Genomic DNA, 7,508 nt, shown 5'->3' with positions numbered 1-7,508 from the left:
GGCCGCCGCCTGGATGTTTCGTACCCGTAACACCCCCGCTTGGCGCGTCCCTAAGTGGTGTGTCGTATAAATATGAGGTCATGCATTGTTTGGAGATATCAAATTTAAAAAAGAATGCGAATAGTACAACGTTTGCGAGTAGACACACTTTTCGCCAGCGGCGCTAGCTAACTCTCTGTGTGTGTATTTATGACGTGTTTATCAGGTTTTTGGGTCTATCCGCTTTAAAAACAGTAGAGTAAAAGTAAGTAGGTACCAAATGATAAATGTTGAAACCAGCACCTTGCTGAGCTGTATCTAGTTTGATTCCAAGTTTTTTTAAACTGTGTAGAGAACATCAGACTCACCCATGTCACTAATAATATTATTATCGATATTTTGGGAGGCGCCGATAAAAAATCTTAAGATAAGAAGAGAGTTGATATTGGTAAGACGAAAAAGATTTAAAAACAAATTCATTAGAACATTTTTTAAACTCACTACATATTTTTATTCTCGCTTAAAACTCAATAAGTAGGTACTTACTTATAATATGTATATATTTTATAGGTTTTGTATTTGGAATTATTTTTTTATAATTTCTTAATAATTATAATAGTTATTCTAGTTACCTACTCGCATTGTAGGAATATGTATTAATAATTCAAAACGTGTGTAAAAAGTAAGTAACGCTGCGGCAAAAAATTCTCCCCGGCGGGGAATCGAACCCCGGTCTCCCGCGTGACAGGCGGGGATACTTACCACTATACTACCGAGGAATATGAGCAGACGGAGAAAATAACACTAAATGCGATAATAAACTTTACGTTCCTTTATACAATTGAATTTATCGTTTAATCTGTTTTCCACCACATACCTACTTGAAAATAATAATTATTCGATACCTGTTATAAATGTATTGCGTCTACCTACTTAATAAGTATGTAAGTACCTAGGTACTTACCTATTTTACGAAGGCAAAGAAACTTTACCAAAATAATTAATACCAACATAGGTAAGTACCTACTACTTTCTTGAAAGTTAAGTCATTTATATTTTTCACCTGGGTGCACAAAAGATAATGGGAAAAGTTTATTGGACGCAAAGAAAATTTATCTGCTAAAAATGTTAGATTACATTTATTATTTTTTGCCAGCGAAATAATAAACGGTACTCTCACGATGACTGAAGAATGCCTTTATAGATTAACTGTATTATAATCATACATTAATTAATAAACTATAATTTTTGATAAAATAATAAATTCTTCATATTATGATGGACGTAATAATATTATTTTGTTATAAAATATATCTTTGAATACAGCGACATCTCTGAAATTAAATGTAAAACAAAAATGGTTACATGACGTGTATGATAAAAGACATAGCGGAATGCAGAAACATTTGAGTACCTTGGTATCAAAGTGGGACATAAGCCATTTACAAAATTTTACAGGAGACTCACAAACATGTGTGAAAAGTGTCTGTTTTTCATATAACATACCAACTTTAAACTCAGAAATCTCTATGAAAACTACCGTTTTTGATACTTTTGGTGGATTTTTTGAAAAGAGCATCACTTGCACTACCATAATCAATTAAAACATGAATTTAGTGGGAGGTGGCTTTTGTCCCACTTTGATACCAAGGTACTCATTTGTCATAACTAAAATTTCCTTAGCAGAAAACACTATGCAGAAACATTGTCCTTAGTTAAGATCATTTCTATTGAAAATAATACCATATTTAAAAATCCTCTTTCCTATAGTTTATGTAAATTATTTTGTAATTGTTAAACGATGACAAAAATATGACAACTCCACTTTATAAATGCAATAACTATAAATACATCATTAATATTTAATTATAATACTCTTATGTTTCCGTTATCAGTCATTATACCTGATTCCACAGGCACCGCAAGATAATTTTTTTAACATGGTAACACTAGCGTCAAGTTTCATTCTGTCTCGCATCTTGTATTTCTGTGGACTGGCGCATAAAAAGTAAAATAATATTCTGCAAGTTCTTACATGCCAAACGAATTAACATTATCAATATCCATATTGAGATAAATTGTTAAATGAATTTGAGTGTATGGACTGTTTTGTAGACACGTGAATTTATTTTGACAGCAGCTGTCAGTGGTAAATGGTAATACAGAAGGGGGCGTGTTCATAACAAAAGTAGTCTATGCTTAAGATTCCTTAACTCTATACTCAGGATTGTCTATAGTTAAGTCATGCTTTTCGGCGACTTATCCTTAGGAACGAAATCTTAGATTGTGCATTCCGCTCATAGTGTCACAAAATCATTCGACCCGATTACATTTTAACATGATAAAAACAATGTAATGTAATGAGTAATGAATGACTAATGAGTTATATTGATGATTTACGATGATTATAAATAATTCACATCACACCCACGGTGGAGGCGCGGCTTGTACGTTGGCGTTGGACTATCACGCCGTGGGTCCCAGGCTCGAATCCTGTGTCTGGCGAGTTCACAAATATTGTTTTTCAATGTGTGTGTGAGTCAGGGTATGGACCTAATAGGTTGAGCAAGTGGCTGACATCCATTTCTACCTCTACTCCGTGGAGGCCCATATTATGATCCTAATAGGATCGGACATGGTCGGAAAATAAATAATTTATTATAACTATTTGAATAGGTACCTAGTAAAAAAAAATAAAGAATACAAACAATAGTACGAAGGTAGGTAGGTACCTACCTATTATAGATTATAGATTTTTTACAATATACTTAATATTATACCTAGGTACCTAAATACTAATAAAATATGACACAACACAAACCAGCCAGCTACTAAATTTAGTAAATGAATCCACTAGGTACCTACCTATTTTTTTCGTTCATGGACAAGAGATAATTAAAGTTCCCTGATGAGGATACACCAGTATAAATTATGTACTTACCTATTATTTATTTTAGTTTATTATTTATTTATTATTTATTAAAATTATATATTTACTTATTTATTTATTATATATATACCTATTTATTTATTTAAAAAAAAATATATATATTTATTTTAGTAGGACGGCGGATGGGAAATTCAAATTTTCTTTGTGATGGTGAAAAACGTGTTCCTGTTCAATATAACGCCTCAATACTGTCAGCCAAATTTTATACGTTTGTCCAGGTCAATGAATTATTACAATGGGAGAGCGTGGTAGATCACTGCTTGTTTTGATACTGGATAGCAGTGACGTCCCATGAGGGTAGGCAGGTCATGCAGGGCATTCACTGCGTCCAACGCAACTGGTGCGTTGCCCATCAGGTGACCATTATATATAATTAGCATGTTATTTAAGTTACAGCTTTTGAAAGCAGCGGCAGTTTTCCGATTCAATCGCTTCGTCAGAAAGTAGCGACATCTAAGTTTAAAAAAAATCATCAGGAACCCTCCAAAACTATTAACGCCGCAGACCTCCATGAACCTAAAACCACCACTTTTTGCGGGTAGGTTTCGTATAAATTTCCTCTAATCCTCGTAGATGATAGTATATTATGTACTTACTTAATTTTTTTCAAGATTTCTGTTCCATTAAATTTAATAATAATAATATATGTACGCACCTCGCGATTTTGTATACAGTTTAAGACAAAATAATATTGGGGACGGCTTTCTACGTCTACCCAGTGGCATTTGGCTAGGGACGTCTTCTGGATAGTTAAGTAGACGTTAGAGTTGAATTGGAAATACTGTCATCAGTTTGTGTAATCAAGTTTCGTATGATACTATCCATACTCAGTGTGTGTGACCCAACAAACTTATTCCAAAAAACTTGTGATGGTGTCATCGCGAGTCGCTGTTCTGTGCACTCGCTAGTTGGTAGACTTTCAACACTATTGACATTAAATGCGCGCGAACGAAATAGCACTTGGATATAGGTATATTTTAATTTATAAGTCTATTGCGTTCGAATGTTTGAATAATAGCACCGCGATTTCCTAACTATCGACTCGTGTGGCACCAGACGACATGAACGTAATTGTGACGTCAGCCAATACACGCTCGAGGCATGCCGCCCAGCGCCAGTGCTCACCGTAGATATTATTACGATGAAACACCTATATGTGTATGGTGACAATGAATAGCACTACTGTCTGAGTAGCGTTATTTTCTCGAATGCTATTATCACTCCGGTAGTACGTCACAATGATGTCATATGACGTCATGTCGACCGGGCAGCTGGCACTCGCAAGCTCTAACATAGGGGGCCTGGTCATAAATTTTGTGTCGCAGCACAGTGGTGAGATGGCGCACAGGCTTAGGCTTGTTATACGACCGCTCAAAACATGTTTAAAATTTTTAAAAAATCACTGTTATTCATTTTTGTTTACAAGAATATTATAACCTAACAAAAAAACAACTCATAAATTTAAAATGTGTTTAAAATTTTATAATAAATGGGACTTTTCGACAAGCGGAGCTCAGCGTATTTTTAGCGATTCTATTGAAGCCGATACGGATACACAGTTTCCCTGAGCCGATACGTATTTCAAATACTAATAAGGAGTTGGTTTTAGTTTCAGTTGAGTATGAAACTTTTGTCGCATACGCACGCCAAACGCTCTATATAGTATTCCAAATACTAGTAAGTATTTTGGAACAAGTTTCTATACTAAGTATTTTTTTATACTGGTAGTAAGTATACTAAACTTAGTCTTCAAAATCGACCAGTTTTCCCATCTCTAGTAGACATGCCTGCTCTATTCGAAATAAAATATAACATACCTACCTACCTATTGTCTTTGGAGTATGTAGCTAAAACAATCGTTTTCGAAATATTATTATTTTATGCAACAAAATACCACAATAGAATTCAATGCATGAATTTGAAATGCAGCAAACAAAGATAATATTATTTTCTTAATAATATTAAAACTTTCGTACTTTCCTATATGGAAATCCACTTCCCTATTGACTGTAATATTATTGTACCTACATATTATCATAATAATATGCAGAACATTTGCATATTCTAGTATAATTCGCAACCATTTTACCATATAATATACTTAATAATATAAAATATTTTGTTCTACTAATAAAAAATGTGCAAAAATAAAACAAAATAATACAAACAAGCGATTGAACGCGATCGATTTAAAACAAAAAGCGATTACAATTAATACCGGTTGACCCTTGTACAATCCATGCCCTGGATACCAGAATGTTGTGCATGGACCGCTTTTATAATAACCAACTTTACGAGTTATTAATATCTGCAGTGTAAAGTTTTAATACCTTTAAATTACACGTGCACCAATAAAATGTGCACCTTAAAAAATACATAAAACGAAACTCCCCCTATTTTAAAACTTACTGGTGTCACCGCCATTATTTAAAAAAAATATTTTATTACTGAAAGCGTTGTCTTTATCAAATGTCACATTACTATTTATTGTATAATTTTCGAAACGTATACCTACCAGTGGTTGGAAAATAATGAATCTACGTTCTACGTTTCTCATGCATTATTATGACAAAAATATACTTAAATACAAAAATTAATTCATAAAACATAATATTATAAGACGTGTCCGTGGCAGTGCGTTAAACCACCACCATCTTTAGATTAATAAATCCTGAACATAGCTTTTTGCAAAAGCAACTAGTGGTCCACTTTTCAGCTGTCAAAATCAGATCCCAGATTGCTTGACATTGATTCGCCCTTTCTCGTTTCAAATTGAATTATAAAAAATTCTCAATTCAAATATATCAACTATCAGTGTTATTAATAAATAATATACATTCATGTTATTCGTCAGCTGTCAAAATCAGAATAGTGCTTCACACAAAAACCGGTGATAATATCGATTTCCAAAAAATATGTAGCATTGATCTATGCATTACGTTTGTAGGTGTGTTAATTTTAGTGTATTGTTTAGCATGTAACTTATCCATTCAAATCAAACCATTCCCTGTGTGAACACGACAAACGCGTCAGTATGAGCACTCTATATAACAATGACAGTTCATACATAGACAACAACGGGAGGGGTGGAAAAAGTAGGACCAGTCGTTGTGAATGTATCGGCTTTCTACTTAATCTGCATTTGTTTGATATTCCAGTGTGGCATTAAGGCATAATATGTCACGAGGCTAAATATTGTAAACAATCAAAAAATGAGAAAATAAATAGCATATGACGAGAAATTACAAAACGTTAAAACGACTTTTAGGTGTTTGTATAACATTTTTTTAAATGCTCTCAACTTTTCGATGGATATAGGATTTATTTTCCAGAAAGTGATAAAAAGGAAAAGCTCTCGACTTGGGATCTGGAAAATTGTTATGTTACGGTAAAACCGCTCCGACGGAAAAATATTGAAAGGAAGGCCAAAAAACCCTTTCTTAGGTCTAAAACGTTTTTCCTAATCTGGGTCGCGACCCAAAAAGGTTAAGAAACCGTGCATTTTTGCTATCCAACAGTCGCGAAATGATCCGTAAGCCACCGTCAACGCGAACGATGTATTGTTATTTTTGTATAGTACTATAATATTCAAAATAATCGCTGTTTCCTATTATTATTTTCATAATATTATATTCATTGGAATGTTTTCCTTTTCGAGTGCAAATGTATCAATTATAAATGAATAAAAATAGTCAATTTTATAAGATTATTATTCGTTCGAAAGATCACGGCTCAAAATGGACCGGAGCATCGTTCCGGTTCGTGAAATCAGCAAAATTATCGCTTCGTTTCGTGAAAAAAAATAATTTGACCATCTGATCTAAATATACCATATAACTAAAAATTCTAACACACTATTTTTATAAAATACACATAAAATTTGATATCCTATGTTATTTATTATCTTCAGAAAATTTCAAGCGCTCCGGTTCGTCAACTTTTCCATTTCAAGCGCTGCGAAACGTTCAGGTGTATACTCTACCTTCCAGAGTCACATAGATGTTATACATACATATTTCTATTATAATATTATAAATCGATGTTTTTTAAAATAAATATAAAAAACCATAAAACTCTTAATTTATCATAATCTTTTCTGTACGTGAATGAAACCCTGCATTTTTTTGTCTCGTCACTGGAAGCATCAGCTGAACTATCATTAAAATTATTAAATCCTAATCACGTTTTTTTAATATGTTTATGGTTTTAATGTACTTAGTATTTTTAATAAGATTTATTTCTAAAAAACGAGTAAGAATAATTTATAACCAATTTTTTCGACATTAGTTAGGTCTATTCACTAAATGTCGCTGGTATACAATAATAATCATTTTATTATCTTTTCAAATGTCTCGCAGATAAAATACAGGAGCTTTGTGTTGACATTTTTGTAGGTACATTCATTATCGTAACTTCTATAGTACTGCGAACAGCAAATAAAATTTACTTTTCATTCGTCGTAAAACAGAAAGGACAAAGCGATATTATTATTTTATAGTACCTACATGCATTTTTTAAATCTCATATCTCTTTTTGGCGTTGCGATGATTATAATATGAAATCTAAAAAAGCAAAAATT

The 7,508-nt window shown here is 32.8% G+C and overlaps 1 non-coding gene across 1 annotated transcript; it reads right to left on the bottom strand.

Moving 5' to 3' along the window:
• Positions 1–686: 686 nt before the first annotated feature.
• Positions 687–758, bottom strand: TRNAD-GUC (transfer RNA aspartic acid (anticodon GUC)). Its single transcript has one exon. It is a non-coding gene; the product is annotated as a tRNA-Asp (tRNA).
• Positions 759–7,508: the final 6,750 nt, after the last annotated feature.

Source organism: Rhyacophila brunnea, unplaced genomic scaffold (assembly GCF_057557595.1).
Source record: "Rhyacophila brunnea isolate RB1 unplaced genomic scaffold, BYU_Rbru_1.0 scaffold_16, whole genome shotgun sequence".
NCBI classification, from domain to species: Eukaryota; Metazoa; Arthropoda; class Insecta; order Trichoptera; family Rhyacophilidae; genus Rhyacophila; species Rhyacophila brunnea.
This window is presented reverse-complemented; position numbering and strand designations above follow the sequence as displayed.